The sequence below is a fragment of the Alnus glutinosa genome, chromosome 1 (assembly GCF_958979055.1).
Source record: "Alnus glutinosa chromosome 1, dhAlnGlut1.1, whole genome shotgun sequence".
NCBI lineage: Eukaryota > Viridiplantae > Streptophyta > Magnoliopsida > Fagales > Betulaceae > Alnus > Alnus glutinosa.
In genome coordinates, this window is record NC_084886.1 from 35626112 (window position 1) to 35647363 (window position 21252).

Below are 21252 nucleotides of genomic sequence, written 5' to 3' on the forward strand. Positions count from 1 at the left end.
TCGGATCAGTCCTAGCCGAGAAGGAGCCTCTCGGATCAGTCCTAGCTGAGAGCAAGAAGAAACTTCTCGGATCAGTCATAGCCGAGAAGGAGTCTCTCGGATCAGTCCTAGCCGAGAGCAAGAAGAAAACTCTCGGATCAGTCCTAGCGGAGAGTCTCGGATCAGTCCTAGCCGAGAGTCTCGAATCAGTCCTTGCCAAGAGCAACAAGAAAGCATTCTCGGATCAATCATTGCCGAGAGAGAGAAATAAAGAGAGCTAGGGGGTCGGATTTAACCCTCGGGTTTTGCAGGTTTTTCAAGAGATAGGGAAAAAACCCTAAGGAAAAACAAGAAGGTAATGGGGGTAAGATTTAACCCTCAGGTTTTGCAGGTTAGCAGCTTTTCAGAAGGAGACAAAGATCGGGTTTCCTTAGACATGGAATTCCCATTATTCAAGCAAGCTTCGGATAAGGGAATTGGGGGGTAACTGTTGGGGATAAATCCCACTCAACCCGATCCAAAGAGGAGATTCAAAAGTCAAATAATGTCCAAACAGATAAGAATAATGATCATATCAGAAGTCTAAGAAGATATCAGATTGGAAGTCTAAGAAGATATCCAATTAGAAGTCTAGTAAAGGATTAAAGTCCAATTAGAACTCTGACAGCAATTCTAGATCAACAAGGAGCAGGAGTCCTAATCCAGGTTTGACTCCACCTCTATGCCTATAAATAGGCTCATACCCCAGGTATAAAAAAAGACTCAATTTTTTATGCATAGAGCATTATTTTCTCACAGAAGCTAACTTAGGCATCGGAGCGGGACCCCCGGAAGGGTCCCTAGGTTTTGTTGTTTTGCAGAGTTATTGAGAAGCGTGAAGAACATCAAATGAACGTGCAGATTCACACCATACCGGAAACTGTACCAATATAACCTAAATACTTGTGTCCATCTCTTTGTTGGTTTTATATTTTGGTTGCTTTCTTGGTTGCGGTTAATTTTAGGGGTCTTTATTTCTCACTTATCATCAACTATGATGATGTATCGTTGTTGTTGATGATGTGCATATTACATTATGAGTGACCAATGTGCACAATTTCGCTTATATACATATCATCACTAACGATTATGTGCTGTCATTGTTGATATACTTATCATTAGTGACGACTATGTATAGTCATTACTGATGATGTGTACATCACCTGCGATCACTACACATGCGTTGTTGCTAAAATGATTAATATCAACGATAATGTTAGGTCGTCACTTATAGGATTGATGTCAGCTGTTGTAACGACCCGTTTTTTACAAAAAAAATGTAAGTAAAAATTTCAATTTCCACATATCATTATAACGTTATCAAAGTTAAATAATTGGCAGCGGAATATATTTTTTTCTTTAAAAACTAGGAAACATAACACGACAGAGCTGACTGAATTACCTCATTATATTAAAATATGAACCATGAGTTCTAATACCATAAATACACTCAAAGCAATAACATATGTGCCACATGCGGCACTTAATAAATAACCATTGTTTTATCCAACATATCAAATATTACATATTAAAACTTTTAGCCTTAAACATAAATGCTATTAGTTGCATCCTTCATTTCCATCCTAGAAAATCTCGTATGTGATTGTGGTTAACACCACAATCCTATACTGCCGAAACAGTGAGTCAACTGTCTCCAATAACATAATGAAATACTTAATCATTTAAAAGTACATCACACAATATTATGATGACAGTTATATGTATGTATAATCTTAGTCTTTGCCTTAAGGCTTTAACTTGCAGTCTTATTCTTACTTATTGCCTCAGGACTTAAGCTATCGGTCTTAATCCTGATTAGTGCGAGAGGACTCTGACCTTGGTCTTACCATTATTGGTGATTACTGATCAGTGCCTGAGGACTCTAACCGCCTTTGGTCTTATTGGAACTTATAGTCTGAATCAGCATTGCCTTGGGACTTCAACCATCAGTCTTTTGCCATGGGACATTAACCTTTGGTCTTCAAAGATTGATTGATGCCTTGGGACTCTAGCTCGCAGTCTATGATCCATTAGTGCCTTAGGACGTCAACCTTTGGTCTTTTTATTAACAAGTTCATATCTTCTCACGGTAAATATGCAATGACAGTTTATTAACATGTTCACCATTCATGACAATAAAATAGACATGGTTCCAAACAAAATGCTAAACAACTTGTATATAATTAAATAAACCAGAATTCAAAACATCATCAAGGACCACCATGTATCATTTCCAGTGAGTAGGAAATATTCACTATAGTAAAATATGCAATGCGCTAAACAAATGTGCAAACAATTTGTCTACAATTAATTAAAACAGATATCATCATATTATTAAAGACCACCACGTATCATTCCCAGTGAGTAAGAAATACATACAGTTATTTCTTTACTTCAGAAAAATGTTCACACAAATATTAGCTGCAATATAATTTAATACCAATAATAGTGAAGTACAAATCACTAATAGACTCATATCAACACTATTTTCATTTTTAACCTTTAAACCTTAACATAATCTCTAACATCATTTAAACATAATAACGGAATATAAAATTAGTTAATTATAATGCCACATATATCATGTGGGCATTATGACAACATTTATTATTAAATGACCAAAAAACTATTTTTCATTAAAAACGGTTATTTACATAAAGATTGTTTTAAAAACATCTATAATCATAACAGCTATTTATATAACAGTCATATATATATAAATCACATAAGTATAATATCATATTTTTATAAAAATAGATAAAACAGTTAATATAACTAATTTATCACAGTTATAAAATAATTCCAAATTGAACAGAATAACGTCATTAATATTAATAATGCCTAATATTACTTTTAAAACACTTGGGCAGTGCAACGACGCTTTTATAAAATATTGACTTTTCACTCGGGCATTACAACGGCGTTTTATATTTAAATCGCTCAACTTTTAACCCTGTTAAAAAAAAAAAAAACACAACTTAAAACATTTAGACAGCTTAAAATAATAAAAACTTATAAAATCATAAAACATTAAAATAAAACTTTTTAGGACCTTACCAAATATATCACAAAAGTGATATATTTTGTACAAAGAGTCGTTCGAGAGAGATGGGGTTTCTACATTCTTTTTCCTTATATTTTTCTTTACTCATTTCTTTTGTTTCTTTTTCTTATCTAGAGTATTCTTATCTTTTAATTTTCTTTTATCCCTTTTCTAGAGACTTTTTTTCTTTTCTTTTTTATTATTATTTTTATTTATTATTTATTATTATTATTATTATTATTTTATTTTTACCCTTTTTGTTCCTTCTCTTCTTTAGTTGATTTTTGTTCTTTTCTTTTCTCCTTCGCTGTCGTTGCACCCGAGAGAGATATAGGTGAGAAAGAGAGAGAGAGAGAGAGAGAGAGAGAGAGAGAGAGCTCGGGAGAAAGAGACTTACCGAAAGCGGAGGATCCTTCCCTATTTTTGCTTCCCTGCTGTACACCAACTGAGAGAAGGGGAGATAGAACTGAGAGATAGAGAGATGGAGAACGAGGGAGAGAGAGAGGAACCTACTGTTCCATTGTGCTAACTGAATACGAACTAGAGAGAAAGGGAGGGAGTTTCTTCTTCTTCTTTTCTTCCAATTATCTTCCAAGAGTAGCATTAGTTTGCTGTCCAAAGGAGAACAGAAGAGAAGTGCAGAGGGAGAAGGAGTTTCTGTAGAATTTCTGCATAGAGAAGAAGAGAAGAATGCGTGAAGAATGAAGAGGGTTGTACCTCAATTTATTTACAAACCAATGGCTTGGATCACTTGGGCTCAGATACATCTAATGGTTGAGAGAAGGTTCAACTCACTTGGGTGTGTCGTGCTGTCCAGTAGTAAGTCATGAAGAAATCATTAGCTTTGGTAAAAATTAGAGAACGATAAGAGGAAGAAAGGTTGAGATATTTGTGCAAAATATCAACAAAGAAGAAGCCATGCGTGATTGAGGCTTCACTTGGGTTGTAACTTTTCATCAAGATCTATATAGGCTGCTGGGCAGGTTCCATGGGGTGGGTTCATGTAGGACAAAATGGGCCCACAAATTATTAATGCTAATTTTCGTCCAAATCAGGAGTAGTATTTTTTGCAGGTATTTTTATACTCTTAACAGAGTTCAAAAACTATGAAATTTGGAGGGTAGCCAGAAGACTTCAAGAAGAGTGTTTAGGCTTTTGAATCGACCAAAACGGAGTTCATTTGACCCTATTTTTGTTATTCTAAAGTTTCAGGTCCGTTAAACTTTTTATTAACACTACAAAAAAAAAAAAAAAAAAAAAAAAAGGCTTTTTGAGCCATTTTTGTTGGAGCCGTTTTAACAAAACGGCTCTAATTTGAGCCATTTCTAACTAAAACGGCTTCAATTAGAGCCATTTTAAAAAAAAAGGGCTCTAATTAGAGCCGTTTTGGTTAAAGCATCTCTAATTGGAGCCGTTTTAATAAAAACGGTTCTAATTAGAGCCACTTTTTGAAAACGGCTCTAATTAATTTTGAGCCATTTTAGTAAAAACGGCTCCAATTAGAGACGTTTTAACTAAAACGACTCTAATTAGTTTGAGCCGTTTTCAAAAAGCAGTCTAATTCGAGCCATTTTAACAAAAACGGTTCGAAATGGAGCCATTTTGATCAAAACAACTCTAATTGCAACCGTTTAAACAGAAAAAAGAAAAAAGAAAAAAAAAAAAAAAAAAAAAAAAAAAAAAAAGGTCTCACATAGATCGTATCATGATTGATCACATAGATAGTATCACAATCGATCACACTTAGATCCTGCCACAATCGATCACATAGATCGTACCACGATCAATCACATGTAATCGTACTACTACCAATCACATAATCATACCACGATCAATCACAATTAGATCCTACCATGATCAATCACATCGATCGTACCACGATCGATCACACATGATCGTACCACAATCAATCACATAGATCATACCACAATGGATCACATAGATCGTACCACGATCGATCACATGATCATACCACGATGATCACATAGATCGTACCACAATCCATCACATAGATCGTACCACGATCCATCACACTTAGATCATACCACGATCGATCACATAGATCGTACCACGACCTATCACATTGATCGTACCATGATCGATCACACTTAGATCGTACCACGATCGATCACATGATCGATATCACTTAGATCCTCCACGATCAATTACATAGATCGTACCACGATCAATTACATAGATCGTACTACGATGGATCACATAGATCGTACCACGATGGATCACATAGATCGTACTACGATCGATCACACTTCGATCTTGCCACGATCGATCACACTTAGATCTTACTACGATCGATCACACATGATCGTACCACGATCGATTACACATAATCGTACCACGATCGATTACATGATCGTACCACGACCGATCACATAGATAGTATTACGATCTATCACATAGATCGTACAACAATCGATCACAGAGATCGTACCACGATAGATCACACATGATCATGTGATGGATTGTGGTATGATCTATATGATCGATCGTGGTACGATCATGTGATAGATTGTGGTACGATCTATGCGATCGATCGTGGCACGAACTATATATCCCCCCACTACCATTCAATTGTCCATGTCCCTTCAAACTTTTAATTGTGTCAATGTCTCTACTCAAACTACCCAAAAAATGCCAATGTTCTCCCTAATGACAAAAATACTATTCATAAAATTATTAAAACATAAAATAACAAAAAATTATAGAAAAAAATAATTAAATAAAAACTTGTTTTATTTTATTTTTTTCGTTTGTTTATTTAATTTAACTTTTTTTTAATAATTTTTCAGTGTTTTTTTAAAACAAAAATTTGTTTTTTATTTGTTTTTTCTTTAATTTTTTTAATTTGTTTTTTAAAAAATATTTTTTATTTGTACTTTTTCCAGTTGGAGCCGTTTTAGCAATGAATTGGAGTAGTTTCATTGCCAAAACGTCTCTAAATTTTGGGTCTTGCGCGCGGGACACGAAAAAAATTTCGTGTCCCGCCCGTGCACAACAAAAAAATTCAAGTTTTTGAATATATATATATATATATATTTTTTTCCTTTCACACATGACACAGCCATAAAATATCTCCTTCACTCTCTGAACCATCACTCTCATCTGTCCATCGTCTTCCTTTCTCCCTTTCTTTCTTCTTTATTGTTCTTCTTCTCCCTTCTTCCTCTTTCTCTCCCTCTCTCTCTCAACGACCACCATCGTGGGTATCAAAAGCAAGAGCTTGAAGCTGCAAAGAAAAAAAGTATTGAGAATGGGAAGCTCATTTTTAATAGAGCCAAACTTTATTCAAATGAGTACGATGAGAAGGTATAGGAAGCCATAGTAGTATACATAGTTAGTGCTTGATAAGTGCTTTGATATCTCTGTTTTGGTATTCTATTTGCTAAAATGGTTTCTCTAAATATTTTTATCATCAAATGGAGCTGATTCGGTTGAAGCGCAAGGTCAAACTTAAGGGAGGGTTTTATGTTGACCCAGAAGGCCCCCTCTTGTTTATTATCAGGATCCGCAGCTATGCCATTTATTGTATTGTTGTGATTCTTATACTTATTCCTGATGCCAGATTGTTGGTTCTGATTATTGTAAATTTTGGAACTTTCAGTATCAATGGCTGCTATTCCCATTTAGGATTTATATTTAAGGAGTTAGCCTTCTTGTAGAATATATCTCCTTTTCATTGTCTACTTCTCTAATATTTGTTTCAAATAGAAGGTAACTTTGTATCCAATTATCTACCTTTGGTGGTTGCAGATATTCAATGGTGTCTTTCTGAAAGTAAACAAAGCGACATTGAATATGCTGCAGAGAGATGAGCCTTATGTAACTTATGGGTACGCATTTGTCTTTCTTACTGTTTTTCATTGTAATGCACAATCTGGAGGATAGGCTATCTAGAGGTCCTTTTGAGCTCAGATTTTTGTTAATATAAAGTAGATAATTTCAGGTATCCCAATTTGAAGAGTGTCAGAGAATTGATTTACAAAAGGGGATATGGTAAACTTAACAAGAAAAGAATTGGTTTGACCGACAATTCAATTATTGAACAGGTTCTTGGCCTATAGATTACATAAATTTAGATAAGTATTTGTGGGTTTGGTTTGTGACCTTTGTTGATGGGTATTTTGATCTGGGGTTATTTTTTATTGGATATGTATATGGTGTAATGAAATGGGGTTTTGAGATATATATTTTTTAATTTTTTTTTTTCTTATTTAGAGTCGTTTTAGGGACCTTAAAACGGCTCTAAAAAAATTAATAGTTTTTTTTTTTTAAAAAAAAAATATATTTAGAGTCGTTTTAGTGTCCTTAAAACGACTCCAATTAATTAGAGTCGTTTTGGTTCAAAACGGCTCAAACCATTTTGAATCATTTTTACCAAAGCGGTTCAAAAAGGTTTGAGCGGTTTTTGACAAAACGACTCCAATCGGTTTGAGCTGTTTTTAAAAAGCGGTTTAAATCGGTTTGAGCCGTTTTTATTAAAATGGCTCAAATTAAAGCTGTTTTAGTCCAAAATGCCTCAAACCAAGATTTTAATACGCGATATGTTGAGCCATTTTGAAAACGGTTCAAAACACTTTAAGCCGTGCCTTAAAACGACTCCAAAAAAAGTGCTCAAAATGCTAATTTTTTTTGTAGTATAAATTGGAACTATAAATGCGTATTAATTAATCAATGAATATTTATTTTCATAAATATTCATATATATTATTTTCCCTTATTATTAGGTTTTAAAATATAATTTAAGACATTATATTTTATGAATTAAAATCTGGGGCGCTACAGCGGTAATTGAATGTTGTCGTTTATCACTTGATACCAATGACGACAAGTCGCATTACATGATGCATTCTAAGCGATGGCATGTAATACTCCGCAATGACACTTGTTGTCGGTGATAGTAATTATTTGCAACGTCTTTGAGAGTCGTTGCTAATGAGTTTTTCTTGATGGCAAAAAACCATATTTCTTGTAGTGACAATATAGCAATATAAATACTTACTACCTATTGGAGTATTACATGATAAATGACCCTGTAATTTGCTACTAGAAATTGATTATTATGGTTATTATAGCATTTGTGGATTGAAGGAAAAAGTATATCTTTCCAATTTTATGAACGAATTTCTATCTTTAATGTTTGAATAGAAGAAATGTATTGAATTTTCTTGTCTACTATAATATTTTTTCTTATTCTTATACGGACAACATTGACATTTTCTGATAACATTTTTTTTTTGTTCTTTCATATTTTAGAATATATCGTAGAACATAGAATATTAATGCAAATGCACTTGAATTTACCCTACTAGTAGATATTTTATAAGAGCTTTGTAACGACCCACCTCAAATGACACAATATTATCAATTTTTGGCTCCCTCGAACCAGACTTTCCAAGAGGTCACCCATCTTGGTATTACTTTTGCAGAAGCACGTTTAACTATAGAGTTCTGATAGGTTCATGGTTATTACGGCTTCAAAATGCGTTGTGTCAAAAAGGGTGTAAATATACATATAAGCACATTCCCCATTTTCATAACCAGACGATGTGAGACGTCATAATCACCCCCTCTTAGGACCCAGCGTCTTTGCTGACGACCCTCATGGGATCACCCTATTATTGGTGTCCCAATGAGTGCTTGTTGGCGACTCTCATAGGCTTGTGTACGCTCCCCCAACCTCATCTCAGGTTGGGCAATCGCTCTGATACCATTTGTAACGACTTCCCCCCAACAACTTAATATTGTTTGCTTTTAGCTCTCTCGAACCAGACTTTCCAGGAAAGGTCACCCATCCTAGTACTACTCTCGCAGAAGTACGCTTAACTTGAGAGTTATGATAGGTTTATAGTCATCAAGACTTTAAAACGCGTTATGTCAAAAAGGGTACAAATATATATATATAAGTACATACCCCATTCTCATACTTAGGCGATGTGGGACGTCACAAGCTTTAAGGTATATCAGTAGGTGCAAATGATAACAAAACACAGTGCTAGCTCATCGCCCTTGCTATATATAAAAGGAGTACTTCACATATTCTTGTTTGTGCATGAGAATTAAGGAGGAAGTAAATGTGACATGGTGCTCCATGATAGTGACCTGACCTCCATAAGAAACTTAAATGGCTTAAAAAAAAAACATTTAAAATTAATCAAATAGACCATCATCACCTATCTAGGCAAATTTGACTGATAAGAACATCCAATCGTTATATGATTGATAAAAACTAACTGTATGAGGTGCATTCATATCTGTACATGCCTTCTATATATATCGACTAAAATAGAAGTTAGGACAGATTCGGGTACACCAATTACCATAGATTCATAACCCAAGAGAGGAAATAAAATCACTCCTCCTAAATACAGTCCCTGAATAGAGAGCAAATCTGCAATGTTTTAGTTATTTTGCTATTTTGAATCGCCGTTAGGAGGAAGTTTAGGAAGAGTTAGTTTCCTTATTTAAGGTAGAAGACCATTTCTTCTAGTTGTATATAAGTTGTTGATTTTCAAAGGATCCAATATCATTTGTATAGAAATTTGCAGCATTCAAAACTAAGCCTAATTAATTAAGAAGAAGCAAGATGAAGTTTGTCAACTCATGGGCTGCATTTCTCATACTCGTTCTTTTGCAGCAATCCTTGAAGGAGATTGGGGCAGATTTAATATCAGACACTTGTGCAAAAACAGACAACTCTGGCTTGTGCGAAAAGTACCTCAGATTGGACACTCGTGGGGCTAGTGCAAAAGATGCCAAAGGGCTCACACGCGTCATGTATGATTTTGTGTTGACTAGTGCCACAGGAACTCTTGCCCAAGTGAAGAACTTGCTCACAGAGGTCAATGATCCTGCTCTTAAAAATTACTTGACCACATGCTCCAATTTTTATGGCACAATTGTCTCTGATAAGGTACCTAATGCCCTTAAAAATTTGGATTCGAATTCTTATGTTACTGCTGCATCTCTTATGAGTGATGCCATGTTCGAAGCACAAATTTGTGAAAAGTCATTCAGCGTTGGACCTAACGTTCGTAAGTCACCATTAACCGACGAGAACATTCTGGTTATTGACCTAAGTGACATAGCCTTGCATCTCACAACCAGCTTGGCTTAATTTTTTTTTTTTTTTTTTTTTTTTTTTTTTTTTTCTTATCTTTGAATATTTATATTATGAAATGAAGAATTATTTTTTGGTATGGAATAGTGACAGACCCAGAAATTCATTTTAAAGGGGTCTAACTACAATGTAATTATAAAATAGTTTATTTATTTTTGCGTTAATATTCTATATATGTCCTACAGTATACAATTATTAATAATAGAATTTTTTTTGCATTAAAGTAGAATTTTTTTCCCCAAATATTCTATGTTTTACGTATACGATTACTTTATTTTTTGTTGATTTTTATATTAACTATTATTAGATTATGCTATTTCCTATTATTCTTGATTTAGAATGGTTCGAAAAATTTGAGTGACCATTCTTTTATGATAACACAAGAAGCGTACCAATTGCGAGAGTGTCGGTGTGTGCTGTGGATGTTATTAGAGCATTAGTAGCAGTTTTTTTAAATCTCATTCCCTTCCCTACATATAAGGAAAAGTATTAAAAAATCACTCGAATTAGATTCCTTATTGTTCCTTAAACTATGGAAATATCAAGGAACTAAAAGTTGGAGCCTTCTCACCACGTAAGAGCCTTCTCACCACGTTTTTTTTTTTTTTTTTTTTTTTTTTTAATTTTTTATTTATGACGCTTTAGCTTATTTCACACAACATATATTATGCTCAATGGCAGGAGATTTTATTATTATTATTATTATTATTTATGAACGAGGGAATCTTTCATATAACAGTGAAAAGAATAATAGACTCTAGCTAATGTTTTTAGCTAGAAAACTCGAGGAAAGAGAAACAGTTTCTTAAAACACAACAATGTAACAAAAAGCATCTCTTCACACTTCTCTTCAACGCCATAATTTGGAGGGTCAAATTCGGATATGAAGTCTACAACAATATATCAGACTGCAGACACACAATAGACCTCAACATGCCATAAATCCTAGTATCTACATCAAAACAGAGGTTTGCCATACTGCAACATTTTCTTTTCAAAACTTCAAGAATAACATATCGAAATCTGTATCAACCATTAAGCCTAAATAGACCATAAAATGCAAACCAAATCAATAATCAGCAAAACAATGCATACAGTACGTCTTCATGCCACCTCTTAGAATCTTCAAAGGAAGATTCGACTTATAAAACTACAGGTTTCTGCTAGAGGTTTGAAGCTCCATTTGGCTATTATCCTGGAACATACTTCCCGTGTAATTTTCTTCAGGATATGCTCCCTAGACAAAATGGTACCATATTTTATAGCATTATGATGCAATTACCAAATATGATACACCACTGCCCCTAGGCTAAAACAATACAAACTTGTATTAAAACCTCTTCCCTTTGACTTTTTCACCCCCCCCAAACAACCACATTCTCCCATAATACCTGTGAATCATTAATTAGATTGTAGTGCATAACTTCTTTCCATAAGCGATGACTAAAAGTACAATGGAAAAAAAGATGCGCTTGACTCTCTATGCAACTTTTGCAGAAAAAAACACAACACATTGAAAGACAAACTAGTTTACTAACTAGTCACCTTTCTATCTTTCTTTCACTCTTTCTCTCTTTATTACTAAAAAACAAAATAAGACTTAGGGAAGAGCTAAGGAATTACTTCATCTTCACTTTTCTTATATATCAAAACACCTTATAAAGCCCATATATATAGGCATACAAAAACAAACTTCCAAAGCCTTTTCTTCTTCCTCTTTATTACAATAAATTAAAACTCTTATAAGTTAAGGTTACGGTTTAAGAAAACTTAAGACATCAATTTAATAAACCAAATGCCTTTATTTATTAAAAACTTTTAACTTCTTTACATTTTGGATTTGTTGAGCTTCCAACACGCCCCCTCAAATCAAAACTATCCTCATGCCAAGCATGTCTCTTAACCTCATGAATGTTGCACCTGCTAATGGCTTAGTAAATATATCTGCTACTTGTTCAGTGGTGTGGCAATATTGGAGCTCTATTGTCTTCTGCTTCACATGGTCTCTAAGAAAGTGGAACCTAGTGTCAAAAGGTTTGCTCCTCCCATGTTGTACTGGATTCTTTGCTACCTTTATTGCTAATTGGTTATCCACATAAATCACAGTTGGTTCTTCTTGTAGATGTTCTAGTTCCTTCAAGAGATTCCTTAGCCATATTGCTTCACAAACAGTAGACGAAGCAGCCACATACTCCACCTCATAGGTAGACAAGGCTACAATTGCTTGTTTCTTGGATGTCCAAGAAAATGCTGTAAAACTAAAATAGATTACATAGCCAGTAGTACTTTTCCTCTCATCTTGGTCACATCCCCCATCACTATTTGAATAACCAACTAATTTTGCTTCATCACATAGGCATAGAATAAACCAAGATTCAGAGTGCCTTTGATGTACCTTGGAATTAGTTTTGCGGCTAGCCAATGAGTCTCCATTGGTGTCTCCATGTATCGACTCACAAGTCCAACTCTATAGACAATATCTAGTCTTGTGATCGTCAAATACCTCAGACTTCCAACCAAACTCTTGTAAAGAGTTGGCTCAATAACTAGACCATCTCTTTCTTTTGACAACTTTATGCTTGTTTCAACTAGGGTACTCACGGAGTTACAGCTTTCCATCTTGAATTTCTCTAATATCTCATTCATGTACTTATTTTGAGATATGAAAATTCTATCATGTTGTTGCTTCATTTCAATGCCCAGGACGTAGGATATCAACCCGTTGTCTGTCATCTCAAACTCCCTAAACATTCATTGCTTATATTCCTTGAACATTTCACATATAGGCAAATAATTAGAAATTCACCTCGATGGTTTTTCTTCATATAAACAACATGCTCATATGGACATGCATTTGGTGAAGCCATTCTAATGAAGGTAATTATCAATGCGTGCATTCCAAGCTCTTGGTGCTTGCTTTAAGCTATATAACGCCTTTTTAAGGTGGTACACCTTGACTTCTTCTCCTTCCATTATGAATCCTTCTAATTGTTGTACGTATACTTCTTCTTCAAGGATGCCATTGAGAAAGACTGACTTGACACCAAGTTGGTATATCTTCCAATTGTGATGAGCGGCAAGTGCAATCAACAATCTCACTGTGTCAAGTCTCGCAACTGGTGCAAAGACCTCTTCATAGTTGATGCCGTACTTTTATTTGTAGCCTTTAGCTACTAGTCATGCCTTGTATCGAGAAACTTCACCTTCTGTAATGCGTTTGATCTTGTATACCAATAGCCTTTTGGTTTGATGGGGGTGTTGTCAACTCCTAAGTGTTAATTCTTTTGAATAGCATGTATCTCTTCCTCCATTGCGGATCTCCAACAATCTTCTTCAACAGCTTCTTGAAAGATAAAGGGCTCATGATTAGCATATAGGCAGAAAAGATTAGTCTCTCCATCTTCTGTTTGCTCATAGATTTCCCTAAGACTTGTCATCTTACTTTGATTTATGGAGGATTTGCTGCTGCTACCTCCCATAGAAGGTGTAAAGTCTCTATGTGCTGCGACCAGTGTGGTAAGCTGAGAAGATGGTGGGATACTTGGTGGAGCTTCTGTTGAGAGCTCTTCAGGCTCCTCCAATAGTTGTTGTTCTTTGACCTTCTCTTCATCACTCCAACTCCATACTCTCTCTTCATTAAAAATAATGTCTCTACTAACCGCTAATTTTTTGTTAGTAGATTATAGAGCTTGTATGCTTTCGACTCCTCACTAGAGCCGAGAAAGATACATTTTTCACAATGATCACCAAGCTTCTTTCTTTTGGATTCGGGAACTTGAGAATATGCAACACACCCAAAGATTCTTAGGTGTGCAACACTTGGCTTGTAGTCGCTCCATGCCTCTTGAGGTGTCATATTCTTGACACTTTTGGTAAGACATCAGTTGAGTAGATATGATGAGCTCGTCACAGCTTCTGTCCAGAATTGTTTTGGCAGCCCTTTCTTCTTGAGCATAGTTTTGGTCATATTTAGAATGGTACGATTCTTTCTTTCGGTGATCCCGTTTTGCTGTGGTGTGTTTGCAGCAGTCAACTAATGCTTTATGTTATGTTCCTTGCAATACTTATCAAATTCTTTTGAGGTGTATTCTCCACCTCAGTCAGAACAGAGAGTTACAAGCTTATGACCACTTTGATTTTCAACAAGAGCTTTAAAGTTCTTGAATACAGTTAAGGCAGCTGATTTTTCTTTAAGAAAATAAACCCAAAGTTTTCTGCTAAAGTCATCAATGAAAGTAATAAAATGTCTATTACCTCCTAAGGGCATAGGGTCTATTGGTCCACATATGTCAATGTGAACTAGTTGTAATGGTAATGTTGCTCTCTAAGATTTGTCGTTAGGAAAAGAAAGTTGTGCCTGCTTGCCAAATATGCATCCTTCACAAACATTGCTCGGTGGCTTGAACACTGGTAACCCATGCACCATACTAGCTGAAGATAGTAGCTTTAGGCCGCTGAAATTTAGATGACCAAACCGAAGATGCCATTTCCATGACCCACTTTCCATGAGTCCATAGAAGCACTTCTCGGATTTTGTGTTAAGATGTAACGGGAACATGCGATTATTGGCCATTGGAACATGAGCCACAATTCCTCCATGTGTATCTCTCAAAATGAGAGAGTAGTTCTCCATATGTATGGCGTACCCTTTCTCAAGTAGCTGCCCAATGTTAAGAATATTGCCTTTCATTTTGTCAGATTTTTATCTTCCCTTTGCCTTCAACTGATAGTTTTAGAGAAGTCCCCCAAGTTCATATTTCCATGAACTCCTTTTGTGAGTTCTATGAACATATCTTTCTTCCCACACATGTGATTACTTGCACCAGAATTGACGTACCAAATCTCATTTATTGAATTTGAATCATCATGAGTGAGAAGTACAATAGAATCCCGATGAACCTCATTTATTGCTAAGCGATAATAATTCCTTCCTCAAGTCAGGAGTTGCTTCCTTAGATAGGAATAGGGTGAGTTCTTCTTTGAGAATTCCTGAGGGCCTATGAAAGCTTAAGGTGCGAGTTAGAAGTATTAGCCTCCTTCTTTTCGTTCTACCCGGACGATTCTTCTACGTAGTTGTATAGGAATCTCTTTCTATCTTTTCATACTAGTAGTTCTCTACAACATTGGCTTGTTCATCATCTTTGTGCCAACAATTCAAGGCATAGCGTCCAAACTTCTTGTAGTCGTAGCATTGGATATTCTTGGAGTTTCCATGTCCATATGTGGATCTTCCTCTTCCTCGGAAGCCTCCTCGTCCCCGACTTCTGAAGCTTTGAGTCTCCTATTGACTTTGACGTGGTTGTTGAAAAATGCCACGCCCTCGGCCTCTACCACGACCACGGTTGGAGCTAAATTTGCCTTGATCATATAGAGTCAATTTTGACTGTAGTGCTTGTTCTAATACACCAAAATTAGCATTCTTCTGCATCCTTTGCTCATGTACTTGTAATGAACCCAACAACTCCTAGTGCAAGCTTCTCCAAGTCCTTAGACTCTTTGATAGCTACAACTACATGCTTAAATTTAGAGGAAAGGGATTGAAGTACCTTTTCAACTACACGGATGTCATCGAGCTTCTCCCTGTTTCTTTTCAAACTATTCACGATTACCAATAGTCGTGAAAAATAATCGGACACCAATTCTCCATCCTTCATGTGAAGAGCCTCGAACTCACCTCGTAATGTTTAGAGACGGACTCGTCTCACCCGTTCATCTCCTTTGAAGATGGAATCTAGAATCTCCCATGCTTATTTACTTGTCATTGCTTCAGCAACTTTCTTGAAGGCAGGCTCGTCCAACCCTTGATAGAGTAGAAACAATGCCTTTTTATCCTTCTTCCTCTGATCCTTAAGAGCCTTCTTCTCATTAGTTGTGTATTCAGCTTCTTCCTCCTTGGTGGGTTCTGTAAATTCGTCAGTTATGACTTCCCATAGCTCTTGAAACCCAAACAAGGCTCTCATTTGGATACACCACGACCCATAGTTATCTTTTGATAATCTTGGGATTTGTTGTTGTACATTGTTGGATCCCATTTCTAGAAGGGACGAAAAAATGGAAATTGGCTATGATACCAATTTGAAAGACAAACTAGTTTACTAACTAGTCACATTTCTATCTCTCTCACACTTTCTCACTTTTATTACTAACAGACAAAATAAGACTTAGGGAAGAGTTGAGGAATTAATTCTTCTTCACTTTTCTTATATATCAAAACACCTTACAAAGCCCATATATAGAGGCCTGCAAAAACAAACTTCCAAAGCCTTTTATTCTTCCGCTTTATTACAATAAATTAAAATTCTTCTAAGTTAAGGCTTCGGTTTAAGAAAACTTAAGACATCAATTTAATAAACCAAATGCCTTTATTTATTAAAATAAATTTAACTTCTTTACGTTTTGGATTTGTTGAGCTTCCAACACACATTTCCTTCATAACCCCATTTGAGAAGATTTTCACCAGTGGACAAAGCATCTCTAGCAGCAAACCAAAGGAAGAAAGTATGCTGAGGTATAGCCCAAGGAAGCCAAGCCATCTTCCACCAAGAGACCTCAAGAGACCCAAGACGAATAACATCCCATGTCTCAGAGCAAAAGTACTTGCCTCGATTAGGGCAGTTCCAAACAGGTTGATCATCCCTACCAATAACCACCTCATGGAGTTTGCTATGGATTTTCACCAACTCATCTGATCTTGCAAGGGGGCCACAACCACATGTGATCACTTAAAACAAAGTCCAAAGTTGCATCCACATTGCTAACAAAATAAAAAACAATACAGTAACCATAAACACCATACAAGACTCCATTGCCAGAAGATGGAGTTTGTGAAAAAGATCTTCTTCCCATTACCAACTTTAAAGTGATCAAACCTTTTAGTTATCTCACAGATCTTTAACAATTTAAGCAGCACCAAGAACAACTTTGTGGCATCTTCACTCACCAAAAACTCATTCCTTTCAACAAATATTATTTGATCCAAGCAACCCTAAGGGAGGCAGCCCTTACAAAAAGAGACCAAACATGATGCAATATAGCAGTCAAGTTCGAGTCAGCTGCCCATTTTCAACCCAAGCATCTTCTTGTTTCGGCAAACACACATTTTCCCATGAGACTTTAGCTTTTGCTCAATTCTAGTCATTTCTAGACCATAGGAAATGATTAAATTTTTTCTCTAGCAGATGGATGATCCTCTTAGGGAGAATGAAAATACTAGTCCAATATGCTTGAAGACTGTACAAGACATAAAAAATAACAATTGGATCCTCACTGTAAATGTGAAATTTTTTGAGGGCCAATAATCAATCCGAGAAGACACCCTCTCATTGAGAACCACACAATCATCCACAGTGAGCTTTTTGGAGATAAGGGGCACACCAAGATATCTGACAAGTAAAGAACCCTCTTTCATTTTTAAACACAACAAAATAGAAGCTTTCTCATAATGATTAACCCTAGCACAAAAAACAAAGCTCTTACTAGGATTAGGTTTGAGACAAGAGATAGCAACAAACTTGTTTAAAACCTGTGCACTCGGTAGTCAGCATGGATTTGGAGCTAGCATCATATAACAATAAAAGATCATTTGCAAAACACAAGTGATGGAGATTCAGCTTAGAACACCAAGGATGGAATTCAAACAGAGTTTTATCTGCAACAGCCTCTTCTAGCAATCTACGTACTCAAAACCTCCATATATAGCAATGCCGAAAAGGAATGGGGAGAGAGGATGACCCTGCCTTAACCCTTTGCTACTATCAAAATAACCCTCCAAAGTCCAATTGATGGTGTAGTAACTAAAATAATTTAGGGTTTTTTAGTAATTTTACAAAACTTGAAAAAAAAAATGAATCTTACACGTGGGTAAAGGACTCATCCTTACTAAAACCCATCTCTTCGCGCGTCACGTCACAACACCCCACCGAAATTCAAGCTTTCAATTTTTATTTTTTATTTTTATAGTCATCTTCCTTTAGTAAGTGTCTAGAGCAAACAGAAAAGAAAGAAAGAAAGAAAAAAAAAACAAAAAACAAAAAAAAAGAAAGAAGAGGTAGAACGTGTGAGATAGACGGAGAAAAAGGAGAAAATAAAGAAGGAAAGGAGGGGAAGAGAAAAGAAGAAATGAAATGAGAGAGAAGATAACCGATCTAGGTAGAAATTTACTCTTCTAAGGTGATAAAAAATTTAATTGTCTTTTTATTTATTTGATGATTTTAGTGTTTTGGAAAGAAATTGTAGCTTGATTCACCGTCTTTGATTATAGTGAAAAGATGGGTGTTTTGAGGTAGAGTTTCTGTTTAGATGGATTTTTAGTTACTAATTAGAGAGAGAGAGAGAGAGAGAGAGAGATAGAGAGAGAGAGTGTGTAAAAGAAAAAGAAAAAGAAATTGAAATGGTCATGCACCGATGTGAATGAAAAGAAAAAAGGAAAAATGTAAGAAAAAATAGAAAATTTGGGAAATGTGAGAGATAAAAAGTTGGAGATAAAAGATAAAAGTGAAAAAATGGCTTTTAGGAATTTATAACTTAAATAATATGTATTTTTGATTTTAGGTATTGATAATTAATTATTTTATTTTTAGGAATAAGTGACATAAGCTGAGGCGTGATAAATCCCCGTGGTAGTGGGTACAGAGATTTAAAGTAAGTAGAATTGATTAATCAAGGATTTTATGAAAATATTATATCCAAAAGTAAATATTTTCAAATGAAATGTTTTTTGGTGTATATACATGTACATATGTCTTATTGTCATTGATTTTCAAAGTAAATGAAATTTTTTGAATAAATCATGCAAATAGTGAGTCGATCTATATTTTGATAATGCTAATGCACAATATGAGATTGATATAATGGTGCTACTATAGAATTTATATATGAAATTTTGTAAGTATGAATTGTACGTATTGTTGATTTGGAAAGACATTGGATTGCCAATGTGATAGATGATATTTTTATCATAAAATATGACATTGATATTTTTGGAAGTGGACATTTGCACCTTACATATGATTTATGAATGATTAATATTGACTGTGAGCATTCCCTTACCCACTGAATGAAAAAATTAGGGGCACCAAAGCATTTTAAACAATGCAACACAAAATTCCAACTCACTTAATCATTTGCATTCATAAGATCTACCTTGATTGTACATTTAGGTTTCCATTTCTCTTTATGATAATCACACACCAACTCTTGAGGTAAAAGGATATTCTCTTAAATGCTACGGTTAAGGATGAAAGCAGCTTGGTTAGGACTCATAACATCAAAAAAAAAAAAAAAAAAAAAAAAAAAAAAAAAAAAAAAAAAAAGAACTCATTTCCTGAGATGTGAAGTACTAGCTTGTTCTAAGAAAATGTAGGATATCAATAAACTTTCTTTTGTTCCTTTGATTTCCTTTGAGGAGTTGAGGAGTTATCACCTTTGATAATGGTTTTACATCAAAGAAAAAAAAAAAAAAAAAAAAAACCAAAAAAAAAAAAAACCAAAAAAAAAAAAATTAAAAAAAAAAGAAAAAAGAAAAGCTTTCATTCTAACATTTTAGCTAAGCAAAATAACATTTGAATAACCGGGTGAGAAAGCTCTTAAAAAACCTAGAAACCGAACAAAACCAAAACGTTTAAAATCTAAAAGTCAAAGGGTGTTATGGCCATTTTAAAGAAAACACGTACCAATTGGTGATTTCTCAAACAATTTCTTATTTTCTATCACATGCAGTCAAAGAATTACAATTAAGAGTAACGATCTAAGTCTATTCAAACTTTCCGAGCTTTGGACTGAATTAAAACGACAATCTTGGTTAAACGATATATATATGCAGGCCAGGCGCCGTTGAAAGAGGGGAGCCAATTATGTATGAACTTTACCCAGCAAAACCAAACCCCTCGTGTTTCAGCATGGATGACTGATTCAAATTAAACTCCCTTGGTCAACACGTAACCCATAAAAGCCCACGAAATCCCCAGTCCAGAAAGGCAGGCAGGTTCAAAACTCTACCGGCCGGCTACTCTATATAAATCCCTTTGCTTATTCATACTTTCCCATACACTTCCACAAGCACCGTCGAAATTAAAGCTCTTATTTTAATTTGACTGGAAATTCAAGTTCATAGATCCCAGCAAGCTACTTCTTCTCCGAAGATGAATTTCAGAAAGACGAGCACTCTTTTAATCATCTTTGTCATCTCTGTGGCCATCTTCAGCCATGCTAGGGTTGAAGCAGCAAGAGTGTTATCCGAGGATTTTGGGAGTGCTAATCACCTGGAGACATATTCCTCCATCTATGAGAAGGCAAAGCACAGCATGGCGTATTGGCTCGAAAGGTTGCCGACCGGACCTAGCCCTGGAGACGGTAACTAGTCTATTCAAATTGTGAAACCTCTTATACCACGGTTAAACCCAAGAAGACAAGCACAGACTCGGGGTTCCTTTTTTTTCTTAATTTATTATTATTATTTTTCGTTGCTCGAGGTATAATTAATGTAGCTTTTGCTATATCGATTATACTGAACTACTGTAAATGGAAAAAAAAAAAAAAGATTCATTTAATTACTTATTCAAATAAGTTGATAAGCCATTCTTGATATCTATTTTGTATATTTTGTTTTATACTTACTTTAATTTGTATTTAGAATAATGTTACATATTACATTTTCATTCTATTATACTAATGTACACTATCACATCAGTCCAGTCAATAAGAATATACACCACCAAAAAAAAAAAAAAAAAAAATTCACTTACCACCCATGATATTTCATCACTTTTGCAATTATGCCATTAAACTTTAAAAATTGTCAATTTAGTCTATCTTTTTTTTTTTTTTTTTTTTTTTTTTTAATTTTAATTTTAATTTCACCCATCTGTTAAGATTTTCTGTTAAATCATAACGGAGGGGTTGTCAATATTCCTAAAATATCCATCATTATTGTTAGGAAGAAAAAAAAAAAAGGGAAAAAGATTGCAAGAATTTAGGCATGCATTAGTCAGAATTTAACGAAATTTTGTAAAAATACTTATGCGTAAATCTTTGATTTTTTTAAAATGTTTTTTTAAAA

General features: G+C 34.9%; 1 long non-coding RNA gene across 1 annotated transcript in view; it reads left to right on the forward strand.

Moving 5' to 3' along the window:
• LOC133858814 (uncharacterized) overlaps positions 1-20771 on the forward strand; it is a 57359-nt gene extending 36588 nt beyond the window's left edge. Inside the window, exon 2 of the long non-coding RNA XR_009898603.1 lies at positions 20666-20771. This is a non-coding gene — a long non-coding RNA (uncharacterized LOC133858814). The remainder of the gene's footprint in view (positions 1-20665) is intronic.
• Positions 20772-21252: the final 481 nt, after the last annotated feature.